Source organism: Rattus norvegicus, chromosome 7, assembly GCF_036323735.1.
Source record: "Rattus norvegicus strain BN/NHsdMcwi chromosome 7, GRCr8, whole genome shotgun sequence".
NCBI lineage: Eukaryota > Metazoa > Chordata > Mammalia > Rodentia > Muridae > Rattus > Rattus norvegicus.
In genome coordinates, this window is record NC_086025.1 from 89,309,213 (window position 1) to 89,328,965 (window position 19,753).

The following is a 19,753-nucleotide window of genomic DNA, read 5'->3' on the forward strand; positions in this document are numbered from 1 at the left end:
AGTAACCAAAGAAAAAGACAAAACCATATTGAATACAATCTTCTAACAGAAGATGATACAGGTAAAGATACAGTTGAATGGCATCTTCTAAGAACTAAATGTGAAAAGAACAGCTGTTCTAGAATTCTATATTCAGTGAGAACTGATTCAGGCTATGATATTTGGGCTATGATGGCAATACAAAATAGTATTTTTCCTACTTTAAAATGTTCTCCCAGAAATATACTGTACCGGCTGGTTTGATGTGTCAACTTGACACAAGCTGAAGTTATTCCAAAAGAGCCTCAGTTGAGGAAATGCCTCCATGAGACCCAGCTGTAAGGCATTTTCTCAACTAGTGATCAAGGTGGGTAGACCCAGCCCATTGTGGGTGGTGCCATCCCTGGGCTGGTGGTCTTGAGTTCAATAAGAGAGCAAGCTGAGCAAGCCAGGGGAAGCAATCCAGTAAGTAACATCCCTCCATGGCCTTTGCATCAGCTCCTGCTTCCTGACCTGCTTGAGCTCCAGTCCTGACTTCCTTTGGCAATGAACAGCAATGCAGAAGTAAGCTGAATAAACCCTTTCCTCCCCACCTTGCTTCTTGGTCATGATGTTTTTTTTTTATTTTTATTTTTATTTTTTATTTTTATTAACTTGAGTATTTCTTATATACATTTCAAGTGTTATTCCCTTTCCCGGTTTCCGGGCAAACATCCCCCTCCCCCCTCCCCTTCCTTATGGGTGTCCCCCTCCCAACCCTCCCCCCATTGCCGCCCTCCCCCCATAGTCTAGTTCACTGGGGGTTCAGTCTTAGCAGGACCCAGGGCTTCCTCTTCCACTGGTGCTCTTACTAGGATATTCATTGCTACCTATGGGGTCAGGGTCCAGGGTCAGTCCATGTATAGTATTTAGGTAGTGGCTTAGTCCCTGGAAGCTCTGGTTGCTTGACATTGTTGTACTTTTGGGGTCTCGAGCACCTTCAAGCTCTTCCAGTTCTTTCTCTGATTCCTTCAACGGGGGACCTATTCTCAGTTCAGTGGTTTGCTGCTGGCATTCGCCTCTGTATTTGCTGTATTCTGGCTGTGTCTCTCAGGAGCGATGTACATCCGGCTCCTGTCGGTCTGCACTTCTTTGCTTCATCCATCTTGTCCAATTGGGTGGCTGTATATGTATGGGCCACCTGTGGGGCAGGCTCTGAATGGGTGTTCCTTCAGTCTCTGTTTTAATCTTTGCCTCTCCCTTCCCAGCCAAGGGTATTCTTTTTCCTCATTTAAAGAAGGAGTGAAGCATTCACATTTTGATCATCCGTCTTGAGTTTCATTTGTTCTAGGGATCTAGGGTAATTCAAGCATTTGGGCTAATATCCACTTATCAATGAGTGCATACCATGTATGTCTTTCTGTGATTGGGTTAGCTCACTCAGGATGATATTTTCCAGTTCCAACCATTTGCCTACGAATTTCATAAACTCGTTGTTTTTGATAGCTGAGTAATATTCCATTGTGTAGATGTACCACATTTTCTGTATCCATTCCTCTGTTGAAGGGCATCTGGGTTCTTTCCATTTTCTGGCTATTATAAATAAGGCTGCGATGAACATAGTGGAGCACGTGTCTCTTTTATATGTTGAGGCATCTTTTGGGTATATGCCCAAGAGAGGTATAGCTGGATCCTCAGGCAGTTCAATGTCCAATTTTCTGAGGAACCTCCAGACTGTTTTCCAGAATGGTTTTACCAGTCTGCAATCCCACCAACAATGGAGGAGTGTTCCTCTTTCTCCACATCCTCGCCAGCATCTGCTGTCACCTGAGTTTTTGATCTTAGCCATTCTCACTGGTGTGAGGTGAAATCTCAGGGTTGTTTTGATTTGCATTTCCCTTATGACTAAAGATGTTGAACACTTCTTTAGGTGTTTCTCAGCCATTCGGCATTCCTCAGCTGTGAATTCTTTGTTTAGCTCTGAACCCCATTTTTTAATAGGGTTATTTGTTTCCCTGCCGTCTAACTTCTTGAGTTCTTTGTATATTTTGGATATAAGGCCTCTATCTGTTGTAGGATTGGTAAAGATCTTTCCCCAATCTGTTGGTTGCCGTTTTGTCCTAACCACAGTGTCCTTTGCCTTACAGAAGCTTTGCAGTTTTATGAGATCCCATTTGTCAATTCTTGATCTTAGAGCATAAGCCATTGGTGTTTTGTTCAGGAAATTTTTTCCAGTGCCCATGTGTTCCAGATGCTTCCCTAGTTTTTCTTCTATTAGTTTGAGTGTGTCTGGTTTGATGTGGAGGTCCTTGATCCACTTGGACTTAAGCTTTGTACAGGGTGATAAGCATGGATCGATCTGCATTCTTCTACATGTTGCCCTCCAGTTGAACCAGCACCATTTGCTGAAAATGCTATCTTTTTTCCATTGGATGGTTTTGGCTCCTTTGTCAAAAATCAAGTGACCATAGGTGTGTGGGTTCATTTCTGGGTCTTCAATTCTATTCCATTGGTCTATCTGTCTGTCTCTGTACCAATACCATGCAGTTTTTATCACTATTGCTCTGTAATACTGCTTGAGTTCAGGGATAGTGATTCCCCCTGAAGTCCTTCTATTGTTGAGGATAGCTTTAGCTATCCTGGGTTTTTTGTTATTCCAGATGAATTTGCAAATTGTTCTGTCTAACTCTTTGAAGAATTGGATTGGTATTTTGATGGGGATTGAATTGAATCTGTAGATTGCTTTTGGTAAAATGGCCATTTTTACTAAATTAATCCTGCCAATCCATGAGCATGGGAGATCTTTCCATCTTCTGAGGTCTGCTTCAATTTCTTTCCTCAGTGTCTTGAAGTTCTTATTGTACAGATCTTTTACTTGCTTGGTTAAAGTCACACCGAGGTACTTTATATTATTTGGGTCTATTATGAAGGCTGTCGTTTCCCTAATTTCTTTCTCGGCTTGTTTCTCTTTTGTATAGAGGAAGGCAACTGATTTATTCGAGTTAATTTTATACCCAGCCACTTTGCTGAAGTTGTTTATCAGCTTTAGTAGTTCTCTGGTGGAACTTTTGGGATCACTTAAATATACTATCATGTCATCTGCAAGTAGTGATATTTTGACCTCTTCTTTTCCGATCTGTATCCCCTTGATCTCCTTTTGTTGTCTGATTGCTCTGGCTAGAACTTCAAGAACTATATTGAATAAGTAGGGAGAGAGTGGGCAGCCTTGTCTAGTCCCTGATTTTAGTGGGATTGCTTCAAGTTTCTCTCCATTTAGTTTAATGTTAGCAACTGGTTTGCTGTATATGGCTTTTACTATGTTTAGGTATGGGCCTTGAATTCCTATTCTTTCCAGGACTTTTATCATGAAGGGGTGTTGAATTTTGTCAAATGCTTTCTCAGCATCTAATGAAATGATCATGTGGTTCTGTTCTTTCAGTTTGTTTATATAATGGATCACGTTGATGGTTTTCCGTATATTAAACCATCCCTGCATGCCTGGGATGAAGCCTACTTGATCATGGTGGATGATTGTTTTGATGTGCTCTTGAATTCGGTTTGCCAGAATTTTATTGAGTATTTTTGCATCGATATTCATAAGGGAAATTGGTCTGAAGTTCTCTTTCTTTGTTGTGTCTTTGTGTGGTTTAGGTATAAGAGTAATTGTGGCTTCGTAGAAGGAATTCGGTAGTGCTCCATCTGTTTCAATTTTGTGGAATAGTTTAGATAATACTGGTATGAGGTCTTCTATGAAGGTTTGATAGAATTCTGCACTAAACCTGTCTGGACCTGGGCTCTTTTTGGTTGGGAGACCTTTAATGACTGCTTCTATTTCCTTAGGAGTTATGGGGTTGTTTAACTGGTTTATCTGTTCCTGATTTAACTTTGATACCTGGTATCTGTCTAGGAAATTGTCCATTTCCTGAAGATTTTCAGGTTTTGTTCAATATAGGCTTTTATAGTAAGATCTGATGATTTTTTGAATTTCCTCTGAATCTGTAGTTATGTCTCCCTTTTCATTTCTGATTTTGTTAATTTGGACGCACTCTCTGTGTCCTCTCGTTAGTCTGGCTAAGGGTTTATCTATCTTGTTGATTTTCTCAAAGAACCAACTTTTGGTTCTGTTGATTCTTTCTATGGTCCTTTTTGTTTCTGCTTGGTTGATTTCAGCTCTGAGTTTGATTATTTCCTGCCTTCTACTCCTCCTGGGTGTATTTGCTTCTTTTTGTTCTAGAGCTTTTAGGTGTGCTGTCAAGCTGCTGACATATGCTCTTTCCTGTTTCTTTCTGCAGGCACTCAGCGCTATGAGTTTTCCTCTTAGCACAGCTTTCATTGTGTCCCATAAGTTTGGGTATGTTGTATCTTCATTTTCATTAAATTCTAAAAAGTTTTTAATTTCTTTCTTTATTTCTTCCTTGACCAGGTTATCATTGAGTAGAGCATTGTTCAATTTCCACGTGTATGTGGGCTTTCTTCCCTTATTGTTATTGAAGACCAGTTTTAGGCCGTGGTGGTCCGATAGCACGCATGGGATTATTTCTATCTTTCTGTACCTGTTGAGGCCCGTTTTTTGACCAATTATATGGTCAATTTTGGAGAAAGTACCATGAGGAGCTGAGAAGAAGGTATATCCTTTTGCTTTAGGATAGAATGTTCTATAAATATCCGTTAAGTCCATTTGGCTCATGACTTCTCTTAGTCTGTCGACATCACTGTTTAATTTCTGTTTCCATGATCTGTGGATTGATGAGAGTGGGGTGTTGAAATCTCCCACTATTATTGTGTGAGGTGCAATGTGTGCTTTGAGCTTTAGTAAGGTTTCTTTTATGTATGTAGGTGCCCTTGTATTTGGGGCATAGATATTTAGGATTGAGAGTTCATCTTGGTGGATTTTTCCTTTGATGAATATGAAGTGTCCTTCCTTATCTTTTTTGATGACTTTTAGTTGGAAATTGATTTTATTTGATATTAGAATGGCTACTCCAGCTTGCTTCTTCTGACCATTTGCTTGGAAAGTTGTTTTCCAGCCTTTCACTCTGAGGTAGTGTCTGTCTTTGTCTCTGAGGTGTGTTTCCTGTAGGCAGCAGAATGCAGGGTCCTCGTTGTGTATCCAGTTTGTTAATCTATGTCTTTTTATTGGGGAGTTGAGGCCATTGATATTGAGAGATATTTTGAGCAGGAATAGAAACCCTGACTAAGATATATGCCGAGCCTCCTATACCCCAGTATACATTTTTCCTCTTCCGTGCTTGTCATACTGCCACCTCTGAATATTTTCATTTCTTATATTTAAAAGGAATGATATCATTATATAAGTAAATTCTTTTCATTGGTCCCTTCTCAGGCAGGAAAGTCTCAATACCTTCCATGTTTCAATATGTGTAATCTTGACCACGATATTAGAAGTAAATATTTTTCTCTTTTTACTTTTATTGATGAAGAAACTGAGACTCATGCTGACACAACTAAAAGAAGCCCATCTAGGTCTTTTTTCAGACAATCTAACTCCAGATAACATGTTTTGTTTTTAAAAAACAGATTTAATTACATATATGCAAAATGTGTGTGTGTGTGTGTGTGTGTGTGTGTGTGTGTGTGTGTAACCTTGGAGGCCAGAACGGGGCATGAGGTCTCCTGGACCTTGAGTAGTAGTAGTTTGTGCGTTGCTTCATATGGATGTTGGGAACTAAATTCTGGTCCTCTTCAAAAAACAGGGAAAAATACTTAACCACTGAACTATTCTCTCTAGACCCAGAGCCTCCCCATAGCAAGACTGGAAAAACGCAAGATTGGAGATACCAGATATCCAGAAGCCAAGAATAAATAGCTCTCATCTTTCCTGTTGATAATGAGGTTTCTTACTTAAAAATCTGAAATTGTAGGCAGAAATACCTGACTCTCCAAATGTACACAATTACTCAGAAGCAGATAGGATTTAACATTTAGACTGCTAATGCCCAACATGACATGTCTGATGTCTGTCCTGTCTGCCCTTAGAGACAACTGAAGAACAAGAACGATGACTACAGGATAAAGGAAACAGTGATGATATTTTGGTCAAATGAGGATATGCTTTTTCTTTGAATGGCCTAGAGGCTCATTTCAACTGGTAACCTCCTCTAGGAGCTACCATAAGAACTCTAATAAAGAATATATTCTAAAAACACCCCTGAAACCCAATCAAAGTCCAGTGCCACAGGAACAAATGGCATTTAGCACACTAAGACTATGAATACATCAGTTTTCGTTTTTATTCATGTTTTCCTAAATACTTAAGGAATGCTATAATTTATACAAATTTATAAAAATTTAGGCTTGCATTTCAATGAATTTTTATAGAAATGAATACATAGCTAGGCTTTGGAAACCTGCACAGATAGACTATTTCCCACTAATTCTGGTGATTCTTTTTCTGGGCTTCAAAACAAAACTTCTGGTGCAAGGTCATATGATTAATTTTTTTCTACAAACTCTGGTTCATCTTGCCTATTTGAACTTAATTTGAATGGAGTTTGGGGATCTCACATTTCAAAGCAACATAAAAATATATCTATTTTCTTGTGGAAGACAGTTGGGTTTTTTCATTATTTTTATTAATTTAACCTTATGCAATGCTGATCAAGGACTGTGTTGCTAAGCTATATCGTCAGTCAGTTGTCTTTTTAAAATTAATCAGTATTATTCTACCTCGGTGACAATATGACAGTAACTTTTCCATGTTTTAATTTTGTTGCTAATTTTATGGGTTTCTAGTTAATTATGAATAAAGCATATATAGAACTATAGCATATCTTATGTGCATTAGACTTTATGTTGATTAGATTCATACACACTCATGGGCTATTATATATGTGTGTGTATGTGTATCTATAGTATATATATTTATTATATATTAATTATATATTTATTATACACATATTAGGGTAAATAAATAATGCAAAATGTTTTAAGGGAGTCATGCCAGGTTTCAGTCCATCACAGTATATGAGAATTTTTATTGCTGTATATTCTCAGCAGCATTTGGTTTGGTTGCCATGGCTTCTGAATAATCTGTGTTTTGCAAATAGCCTCATTACCATAGCATGTGTCAAATTACATGTAACTCATTAGCTAGGGGAAGATAAATTCCTGTAGTTCAAAAAATGTCCATTTATGATGGATTCTCAAGAAACGTAGGCATCTTACTCTTTTAAAACATCAGTATTATTAAAATTTAATTCACACAGTAAAATTTACCAATGTTAAACAGAACACTTATTGAATTTTAACAATTCTGCATAATTATATAATCCCTAAAGTGATCACAATATGAGGCAGTTTTATCTCCCCCAAAAACCCCCTATATCTCTTTAAAGATCCCCCCCCACACACACACATACTGACTCCTTCTTGACAATTACTGATCAATTTTGTGTTATCATATGCTTTTCCAGAATAACATCGCATGAGAGAAGCATAAACATTGCTTTCATGTAACAAAACAATCTTGATATTGACCCATATGGTCATTTCAAATCAGTGTGTGTTTTTTTTCTCCTTTCTTTGCTGAGTTTCGTTTCACTTAGTCATTTAGATGGTGATTAAAATTTAACTCTGCCCAACTTGCTGATATGGGTGAACATGTTTTCTGCGTACAAGGGTGAACTAATATTTTCATATATCTTGTATAAAGACCCGGGAAAATACTATGGTTAGTGCATGCATGTTGCTACCGTACATATGATGTCTTCAGAAACTGCCACTGCTTCCATTTGTACTTCTGAAGGAGCGCTGGGATGGTTCCAAATGTACACCCAAAACTGCTGTAACTCTTCAACTTAGTTATTCTAATGTGTGCATTGAACGATGTTAGGTTTCATTTATGTAACAAGATAACAGAATGACCAAATCGGAACCTTTGCATTACTGGGATGATTGATGCTGGTTAACTGGAACTAAGAAATTAGCAGTGATTAAGAAGAGACCAGCATCTGTAAGGTGAAGTCTTCTGGGAAGTGTTTCCTGAGAGCACAGAGGATCTGTGTTCCTGAGGCAGCCATGGTTGTACCTGTGTTGTCAGACAGACTTGGTAATGTCTAAGAGGCATCCAGGTGGTACTGGTTTCAAAACATGAAGGAGTAGCAGCTGATGCTTGGCACTGCAAGAGGCCAGAAGAGGTCATTGGTGAGGGTGCAGCCTCAGTGGCAGTTGAAGGTCCAGGACTGAAGGGGTCATGCAGAGAAGTTGATGCTTAGCACCATGAAAAGAGCCTGTGAGAGGCTGTTTGTGAAAGTGCAGTCAGTTGCCGCAGAAGGCAGCAGTGTTTTGGAGATGCCAGTGCCGTGAGATGACCACCAAGAAGAGCAGCAGCAGTGAAGCAGCTGGAGCCTGGAAGACAAGGTGTGTGCTACAAGGGGCAGAGCTGGAGAAGTGACCCAAGCCCTTGAAAGAGCCCAGAAGATCCTGAGAGGATCCCGGACTTTGGACAGAGTTTGGTTTTGCTTTTGATTGTAAGTCTGCTCTGATATTTTTCCCTCTTGAAGGAAAAAAGTATCTTAGTGGAGCCCAGTTAAGAGACTTTGAATTGCAAAAAGACTTTGAATTTAGAAAGAGATCGGATATCTTAAAAGGATTGGCATTTTAATATGTAAGAATTTATGAAGATTGTAGGACTTAAAATTATTTAGGTCTTAGGAATGAATAAGTAAGTAAGGGTTGAGGCTTAATAGTGATGTGTTTTTGTATTAAGTTGACAAGGAGTCAGTTGAACTGGCTGGTTTTGTGTGTCAACTTGACACAAGCTGGAGTTATCACAGAGAAAGGAGTCTTCCTTGAGGAAATGCCTCCATGAGATCCAGCTGTAAGGCATTTTCTCAGCTAGTGATCAAGGGTGGAAGGGCCCATTGTGGGTGGTGCCATACCTGGGCTGGTAGTCTTGAGTTCTATAAGAAAGCAAGCCAGGGGAAGCAAGCCAGTAAGCAGCATCCCTCCATGGCCTCTGCATCAGCTCTTGCCTCCAAGTTCCTGCCCTGTCCTGACTTCCTTTGGTGACAAACAGCAACTTGGAAGTGTAAGCTGAATAAACCCTTTCCTCCCCAGCTAGCTTCTTTGTCATGATGTTTTGTGCAGGAATAGAAACCCTGATGACAATGTCTTTCACTCATCTTCTTTACAAGCACAGTGGGTTATTCTAGTTACTTGGTGATTGATACACAGTTTAGAATAAGCATGCCAGGTCCCCAGAAGATCTCTGCTGGTATTTGAGATGAGATCACACTGAATTTACAGAATCCCAAAGGGAGAACTGACATCTTAACTTTCATGAACCATTCAGTGTTTGATATTTCTCTCCATTTATTTAGATATTTTAAGCTTTTCTTAACACTCTTTTGTCATTTTTAGCTTATACATCTTGAGTAATTTTCACTATACTTATTACTAGTTATTTTACATTTTACACTTTTGTAAATGGCTTATCTATCAATTTTCAATTTTGGTTAGAAATAGCTTAAATGATGGTTTTTTTTATGTTGAATTTGTTACCCACAACTCTACTAAGCCCATTCATTCCTTTAATATTTTCCCTTTTTTGTGTACTCCACAGGAGAAAAGCATTATGTTCTGGCAATAAATAAAACTTTACTTCTTTGTATATTTTGTTCTTGTTTTGCTTGAGCCAGCAGTATCAGTGAATGTTAGACAGACACAAAAGGAGGGCAGACGCGTGTTTGTCTTGTGCGAGTCTTAAGAGTACAGCTATTGATCTCCACCATGAAGGATGATGTTAGATGCAGAATTATTTTAGTAGAATTTTTGTTTGTTTGTTTGAGACAGGGTTTCTTTGTGTAGCCATAGTTATCCTGAAACTTGCTCAGTAGACCAGGCTAGCCTCAATCATAGGAATCTGCTCTCCTCTAACTCCTGAGTGATGGGACCAAAGGTGTTTAACACTTTTTTTTTTGGTAGAATAAAAAAACAAAACACGAAACCAAAACAAAACAAAAAAAAAGATCAATCAAAAAATGAAAAGCAAAACAAAACAAGGCAAACAAATCCAAACCCAAAAATCTAATTTGAGTGCTGGAGAAATAGCTAAGTGAGTAAGAGGATACACTGTCCATCCAGACGACCTAAGTTTGGTTATCACCACCTCGTTAGGTGGCTCACTCTAGATGTTGTATTTCATAGACAAACTCCTGTTGTTCTGTTAGTCTGGACTGACAGACAGACGAATAACCCTTTTGACTCTTCTCTTTAAATGTGATGTTTTGGGCACATGTCCTAAGTTTTTTCTTCTATGCCAATGGTTCGTATTCTCACGATGGAAGCCACGAGGGATATGGCCACCATGTTGGCTGTGTTTGGTTTCCCCAAGTCAGTAGCTTCCCAGACATTCTGCCCTTTAGGACTCTGGGCAAGACTGACATGTTGGATAGCTTAAAGACCTTGCCAAACCTTCTTGATTTCCTTTAACCTTATCCACACTTCTATAAATAGTTATCTCCATTTAAATTTTTCAGTATGTCAGTCTTTTGATACAATCAATGTGCTTAAATATCAGGTCTTACTTAAGACTTAAGACATGTTAGCATGTGAGAACTATCTACCCCTTTTTTTAAGGGAAAAAAGCCCTTAAAATCCTCAAAGGAATCTGATCTTAAAGTAAGGTGGGCTCTCCTAAATACCACTTGACTGCTTTGCTTTTATACTCCAACATATATATATATATATATATATATATATATATATATATATATATATTAAGAGTAGTCTTAAATTGGTTTCCCCTTTCCAACCCTCACACTGCTGTGCCAGGAAACATTCATGAGCTCCAAAAAGACCTCCAAGGAGCCAGATCCCATGCAATCTCATTAGGGTCTCTTTATTTAACCTCGAGCTTGGGCCACACCAACACCTCTGATGCAGGAGAGCAGGAGGGGGCCCCGAACCCAGTTTCAGGCAAACATTTATAGAGACAAAAGGGGTTATCTAGCCTGACACACATCTGACTGGGGGGCCAACTGTCTGGTGCTGGGAGCCAAACCATAAACTTAACTTCTCCTTTTTTTTTTTTTCTTTTTGGTGGTCATTAGGAAGTGAAGAGTCGGGCAGGCTTGTAATTTGGAGGTACAGATTTGTTGGAGAATAACCTGGAAACTGGTGCTAGACTCAGGTCTTGTTGGGAGTAACCTGGAAACGGGTGCTAAGTACTGGCTGCTAGTTAACTTAAGTTCAACCTTAGGTCAGGTTCTGTAACATAGAGTCTGAGCCTAGATCTGCTCTCTCAACACCATTAAAACAAAGTAACCTCAAGAAGCTTAAATGATTAGCATATTATTTAGCTTGTCTTTGCCTCTGTCATCCTTCTTAGTAAATAGAGTTGTTGGTGAGGCTTTTGAGATGTTTGGATTGTCTATGATGTAGAGAACTTGGAATATGATAATTGCTATAAACTTTTTTAATTAAAAAAACTTCAGGGTTTGGGAGATATTTTTGTATTCTAGTCTCTGACTTTTATTTAGTTATATTCTTTGGCTTTCATTTTTAAAAACGACTTCAGTACAATATCATTTTTGACCTTCTAGTTTTAAAATATGCCTTCATCAACCTAAGATTTCTCTACTTAAAGTAATGGAAAGTGTTAATTCCATAGTACATATTAAGGCGGGCTTCCACTGTGTTCGGGGAAAGTTTTGTTTGAGCACTTTGATTAAAAGAGAAGAGTAAGTATTACAGTCTATCTATTCTTCTTACTTGATTACATAAGCCACCTCTTGGGGTTACTATCTGCTGTTGACTCTGAGTCCATCCTGCTCAAGCACAAGGCTCTGCTTTCTCTTGTAATCTTTTTGCTCGGTGATTGTCTTCAGGAGTATTTTAGCCCTTGAATTAGGGTTGCACATGTGTTCATATTTGAGTTTCTTTTTCATTTTAGCTCTTGAATGTTTAAAGCAGAAATAAAAGCAAAATCATAAGGGAGATTGCATTCCCTGGAAATTGGGAAAATGACTTATACATTATAAACTGACACCATTGTCTGGAAAGAACTATAGAAGAATGAAGTTTCTGAAACCCTTCATATCTTGGATGATAAAACACAAGAAATGTTTTAACATTATCTTTTTTTGTGTGTCAAAGAGTGTATATATCAGTATGTGAAAGAGATAAAAATATATTTTGTACAGAGATGATTATAGAACAATTTGTAAACATGGTCATTCTGTGCCTAGTGCTTTTCTGTTTTGTGTGCTGTTTTACCTTTCCCTCTCCTTTCTCTTCATGTTCTTGTTACAGTGCATATAACCCACCCTCCATTCCCACCCTCCAATTCTTCCAACTCCTCTATATTTCAGTGACACTTTTACCTCCCACCTTAATATGATATTTCTTTTCCTCTTTTTGTGAGTATGTTCAAGAGAAAGAGGGGAAGGGGAATGGAAGAGGGAGAGGGGGAGAGAGATGGAGTCAGAGAGGAGGAGAGGGAGAGGGGGAGGGGAGGAGCGAGAGGGAGGGAGGGGGAGAGAGAGAGAGAGAGAGAGAGAGAGAGAGAGAGAGAGAGATTGAAATCCACCAGTAGTCTGTATGTACATGGAGTAGAACCCTTTACTGAAGCATGGATAGCTTTTCAAGGGTCACATTCCTAAAGAAAATCTACTCTTCCTCCTCATTCACTGATCAACACTAGCTTCTGAGACAGGGATGGGACTTCATGAGTCCCTCATTAAACATGCTGTGATTTTCTCAGGCTCCATCTTGTGCTGGTCTTACACAGGTAGCCCCAGCTACTGTGAGCTCATGTGTACAATAGCCCTGACATGTCTAGCAGATGCTATTTTACTACAAATATCCACTACCTCTCGATCCTAGAATATTCCTGACTTCTCTCCCTGTGTCTTTTGGGAAGGGTGTGTGTGATGTAAATGTCCCTTGTAGTGTTGAGCTCCTTTATCCTCTGCAGTATTTTATTCCCTAATTGTGTGTCTATCCGTCTTCTCCCCTTCAAACATCCCCTCTTCTGTTAGTTTTAAATTTTTAATTAAATTATAATTTTTGATAAATTATGAATGTAAGATGATAAAAAGAGGAAAATTCCTAAGCTTATTTTGTATGAATTAGGCAGTGAGGTTATTTGCTGAGAGTGACACATCAGTGGTTCGGGCTTTGAAACGTGAATGTAGTTCATGAGACCTGATAAGGAGAAGAGATGAACAACATAGAAATCTTTTGGAAGCTGTCATTCTCATAACTTTAGAGCACTCCACTGCATGGATGCAAATAAGGATATAAACAGAGCTTTGCTATTGAAAGAGCAGACTGAGTTGGCTGAGCCATTATTAGTTTTTGCCATAACTCATATTAATAGATGTATTAAAATGTACAAGTGTCTGTTATGCATAACATGAAGAATTCAGTGGTAAGTAGGGAATTACTAAGTAAGCAAGCACCACATCTAATAGAGTGAATGGCATTCCTGGCTCCAAAAGGAAGAGGAATGTGGTAAATTTCAAGGAAGTGTTACCTGAAGTCAACTTACCGCTCCAAAATCAAAACTCAGGAGGCAAGAGTTGGTACGGAGAAAAATCAGATTTATTTGATAAGCCCTCCCTGAGAAAGTGGGAGATAGAGATGTTTTCCCCTTCTGAAAACAATGTCAGGGAACTCAAGTGCCCAAAATGCTTTTAGCTGACAGAGGGAGTGTGGGGGTAATGGGCAGAGGGCTGGTTACTGTTAATGAAGCAAAAGTATGATAACTGTGTAGGGGCAAAAGCACCATTCTGGTTCGGGAGGTCCCCTAGATGTTTACAGACAAGAAATCATCTGAGGAAAATGGTAACGAATGTGCACAGTTGAAAGGAGAGACCTTACAGAAGCATATTATACAGAGAGATTAGCCATTCATGTTTTGTTTGGCAATGTGAAATAATGTGGGCTGGTTTTGTCCCCCCCCCCCCATAAGTATTATATGAAATGGAAAGAAAGGATGGGACCAGGAAGAGGATGTTGCTAAATTATGAAAGGAAAGAAATCAGATTCTTATTCTTTAGCCATTACAAAACACAGTCCCTTAGAGGGAGAGTGAAAGCATGCTGGGAATTTGGCGATATGACATTGATTCGTCATATGGACACAATGAGTGTTTAGTGAATGAATGATACTGACAGAGAAATATGAATGGCATGACAATTCTAAAGATAAAAGGGTTGGCTACAGTATCCTAAGAAATATTGTTCTCCCCACCCCAAACTTTTTACCGTATTTAAGGTTAGACCCTGACATGCTAAGTTGTGTCAATCTATTTAAAGTCCTTTATTTTAGTTACTAAGACAAAATATCTAGGACTGTAATTTCCAAGTTAGAGAGAGTCATTGGCTCATAGCTTGGTGAGCTGAACAATCAAGCAGCATAGTTCCAGCATTTTCTAGGCATCTAGCAAAACCTCCTTGCTGCATTATAACATGATGGAAATCATTGTATGGTAGCAAAGGTCGACCATGAGTGATGAAGTCTGTTCTTCTAATAAAGTCATTCTAATACATAACATTACTGGTGGGGCCCCACCATCATAGCCTCATCCATTCCTAATTCTCAAAGAACCCACTTCCAAATCTAATCATTATAATAGCAGACTTATAGGTTAATTTTTTTCTGTTTTCATCAAAGTGTAAACTGATGATTGATTTCCTTATTTTTTTGAAGATTTTATGGCCTCGACATATTTACCATTAGTATGGATATAGATGTTAACAGTGTTTTGAGAGGTTGGTATCAAGATGATAATGGAGTTCAGAGTTTTTTTCATGAGTAAGCGAATGCTAATGATAAAGGGCCACTATGATTAGGACATGACTCAGTCAAAATTTTCATTGGCATTATACCTAAATTTTGGTAAAACATAGTTTGCCTCAAAATGGCTTTCCTTCTGGCCTATACCTAAAAGTGTTTTAAAACCTTTTAAAAGTGTTTTCCTCAAATTTTGTGGATGAATAAAATATCTGCACTTAGACTACACTCCTACCTTAAGGTTTGAAGAATTAACTTGCCATCTGCATTCCCTAGGAGATAAAACCCTTCTTAGGATTTAGCCCATGAAGCTTCAGGGAGAATGGATGTTCACTTTGGAATATCTTTTTGCAACAAATCATTCTACTGTGTATTTTGAGATTTAATTTTTTTCCGAGAGAAGGGATATTTCTGTGTTACCTTCTGTTTGGCTTTTCTTTCTGTTTAATCAGTTAGAAGGAGTGAGTACAAGAAGCCTCTCTTCCTTGGTGGCAACAGTCTGAAAAGACACCCTCCAGCCTTTCTCTGAACAAAAGTGAGAGCAAAATAATGATGGTGAGAGAGCAGCATGCCAGTCAGCAATTTGGAGGAACTGAAAATTGTCCCACTTTGGTGAAGTACTCATTGCTCTGGCCTTGAAAATCTCCCTTCACCTTAGCCCCTTCGGCTCCTGTTATGGCTAAATATATGTCCATAGTTAGACCCAATCAGCTTCCAAAAAAGATTATTTTTTTACCTCTTACCCTAGCTCTCCAATCAGAGAAGACTCGAGCTGACCCCTACTGATGTGTGTTCCTATGGAAACCCAACATGAGACAGGAAGAAGAGTCCAAATTTATGTCTCTTTCAGGTACCAGCATCCATTAGGCCTGGTTATGTATCTGTGGGTTCCTCCTCATGGTGATTTGAAAGCAATAAATCTAGCCCTTTTCTGGGTTTGATGTGTGCTTTTTCAGAGGAATAAAAGAGAAAATTTCTTAAGAAAATAGTTTCCCTTAGTCTATCCTTTCCTAAAGGTAGACTTGAGGTCACTCACTGGGTGACGAGCCAGTCTCATACTACTATCATTTTTGAGTTGGTATCAAGTTAAAACACTGGCTTGACATTGCAAAGAGTTCCAGAGGGTAGTTAGGGTTTGCTTGATTTATTCTTTCCAAAACATTACTTTGGGTCTGTTCCTAGGGCCATGTCACGTTGGAATAGGGTAACACCATGTAGTGGGTGTCACATAAGACAAAGAATTGTAAAGGCAAGAGGTTGATCAGCACTGTCACCTTGAAGGTCTATTTCTCAGACTCATAGATTTTTATATACACATTCATATATATTCACCATATTCATACAAACTACATACATACATATAACATATACATTATACCCCAACATACAATATAAATCATGCTCACAGCACATACCGACATCTCTAAATAGCATACATATGTACAATACCCATACCAAACCAACACACATAGAACAGATAACATGCACACTTAGCCACATAATACAAAATCACACAAGACACATACATGTAACATACCCCCATATATTCCTCCATATGGATAGAGAGACATACACACACATACATACACAAGCACAAAATAAATCAGTTTTTTTTTATTGGAGACAGGGTCTCTCTTTGTAGTCCTGGCTATCCTGGAGCTCGCTTTGTAGACCAGGCTGGCCTTGGACTCATTGAAATTCTTTTGTCTCTGCCTCCCAAATGCTGAGATTAAAAGCATGTTTCACCATGCCCGTCCACAAATGAAATACTGACAGAAAAAATTTCAAATAGATCCTTCATCACTTACAGGAAGAGCTAAATTTTATCAGTATTTTTGGTATTTTTAAAAGAAGTTTTGTTTCCCAATTCGTGTGTATGCATTTGTACATCTAGATGGACATATGTCATACAAAGTTTACAAGAATTGGATTACAGCATTATGATATTTTGTCTTCCTATTAAAACTGTGAGCCAGCATATTTCACCATATTGATACTAGAGGTTTTTTTTCTAGTCTTTTAGGTAAGAAGTATTTAATCATTAATTGTTTATTACATTAGTTCTATTGAACAGTTAAAATAGGCCATCATTAGTTCATTTAACCATGCTTTCTCATTAGGAATTCAATGATACCATTTTCCCTACACAGTACTATACGTAAGCATTTTAGAATAATTTTAATATACACGTTCTAGGGTTTTAAATTGGAATTATTTGATTAAGAGGCAAGTAACAATCCAGATTGTCAAACTGATCCATGAAACGATCACTTTACTGTTGATCTTAGCCAAAAGGCTGAGAAGCAATTGAAAAGACCACTTGAGTGAGTCAAAGAGACGGCCTGTTCTCTCACTCTCTTGCTAGTTTAGGCACTTTCATTCATATCGTGCTTTAATTTGTGATTTCAGATAACCATTTTAAAGCTCTTGATACTTGATTTTGAGAAAAAATTAGAACCAGAACTTACTTTTCATAAAACAAGGAAAGTTATGATGACTTCTGGTACCTACGACATATTTGGAAACAATTTAAAATCAAGGGACTTTGATTAAAACACTATTGCCACTGTTGGTGGTTTTTAGGGAACCTTTTTGTTTCACATGGAGTCCTGCTGTGTATAATTGCTTACAATCACAGCAGGAGACAGACATTCTACAGAGATAACTATTGATGCCACGTTTGAAACCTGTTTCTCATGAGCTCTATCACTCTGCTTTTATGTGGTAATTGTTTTATAATCATCTACAAATGCTTTGAATGTGGTGTTGATAGGAGCCACCATCTCCCTGGGGAGTATCACAGAACTGAGTTTGGGGAAATATGATCAGAGAAGAAGGTTTATTGTGTTGTCACAACTTAACAATCTGACAAGTCCTACTTTCATTTGATTATTGTCTTCTTTCTTCCATTAAAAAAAATCTTTGAGTGTAGATGCATAGTTGAGAAGGAAGGACATACAAGGCTTCTGTAACTTCAGTCATCCCCCAAAATGTAGTCACCTGGACAGAAACCCATTGAAGAGAACTAAAAATTGTGATAAGGATGCTGAAGTGTAGCTCTCCACAGATGATCACTTCTAGCTGGGGTGTGGGTAGGGAAGGATTCAGTTTTCTTTAAGGGGATGGCCATTGGAAGATTGATAATGCCCCAGTGAGTATATGGGCAACATAATTTGGACTTTTATTTTCCTTTTCTTCTACCATTGCTGCTACTGCTGCTCCTCCTCCACCTTCTCCTCCTCCACCTTCTCCTCCTCCTCCTGTTCCTCTTCCTCTTCTTCCTCCTCTTCCTCCTCCTCCTTCATTTTTGGAGAGGGAGGTAATAAGAATGGTGGATGTGGGCCAGTCAAGTGAGTGTGCTCAGGGTTCATGCTATGAAATTCCCAAATAATAAATAAAAATATGAAAAAATATTTTGGTATGAGGACCACACAAAATCTGGAGAGTGGAATATACTACTACTACTACTACTACTACTACTGCTACTACTACTACTACTACTACTACTACTGCTACTACTACTACTACTGCTGCTACTACTACTACTACTACTACTACTACTATCATTTGTAGATTATTGTAAAACAATTGCCACATAAAAGTAATAATAATAATAATAATAATAATAATAATAGTAATAATGATAAATGTCCTACTACTTAGAAGAAGAGGTAAATTAACAGTGTTTATTCAGTGCAGCCTAAGATACTTTTCTCCAGCTATTCTCTTTTATGGGCTTCAATTTTGTGACCTATAAAATAAAAGGGATGTGTTAGGAAATATTTATAGATCCATACTCAGCCAAATGTTTTAAATAATTAATTGATTAATTTGTGTATATGTGTGTGTGCATGTGTGTAACGGGAGTACGGGTGCTATAGTATTCATTTGGCAGCAAGGAGTCAACTTCTGTGAAATCCAGTCGTTTCTTGTAAGTGGATTCTGAGCATCTCACTCAGGCTGCCAAGTTTGCATTGCCACACCTTTACCCACTGATCCATCTCTCTGATCCCAAGCCCAGAGTTTAATTCTACATTTTCTTTATGGGAGAAGGCATTCTTAAAGATTACATTGCAGTAGATATAAACAAAATAACTTCAAATGTAACATTTACACTGCATTCCTGTGAATAACAGAAGATACTGAATAGAGTGAACCTAACATAGACTGAGAAGCTACTGCTCCAAAATTTTAATTTAGAAGAGAGTAAGGAAAAGGTCCCGAATATGCATGTTGACCCTTTGATATGTTAGAGACATATTTAATCTATGAAATTTTTAAGGTTTTGAATATGACTTGAATTGCAGTTGTGTATTAAAGTATACTCTAGTTTTAAATATATAATATTTTTCCTAACCAGAATGTAGAAGAGGCTGTGATAGTGAACATATTTTTAGCTTGTGTCTTACTTAGGGCTTTACTGCTGTGAACAGACACCATGACCAAGGTAACTCTTATAAGGACAACATTTAATTGGGGCTGGCTTACAAGATCAGAGGTTCAGCCCATTATCATCAAGGCAGGAACATGACAGTGTCCAGGCAGGCATGGTGCAGGTGGAGCTGAGAGTGCTACATCTTTATCTGAAGGCTGCTAGGAGAAGCAATCTCAGGCAGCTAGGACTATGTTATTAAAGCCTACGCCCATAGTGATATACGTACTCCAACGAGGGCATATCTCCTAAGTGTCATTCCCTGGGCCAAGCATACACAAACCATCACAGCTTGGCATACTTCATAAGATTCTGCAGGGAATATCTCCCCACTCCTTGAGATTCTTATAGGGTTAGCAATCATAGTGTTTTCTCATTTCCCTGCCTTCTTCAGCCAAATTCAGCCAGAGAAAGGCAAAGTGAACAGTGCTAGTCCACTCTGGGACTTTTCTATTTTAGCTTGAAGGAAGCCTTATTTTTTGCTCTTGAGTTGAAAATGTAAGACTAACAGTTGAGAGTTCAGCTTGGTGGAGGAGCACACACTCAGTGGAAGGGCGTGTAGATGGAAGAACACTGGCTCAGAGGAAAGTGATAGGTTCCGTG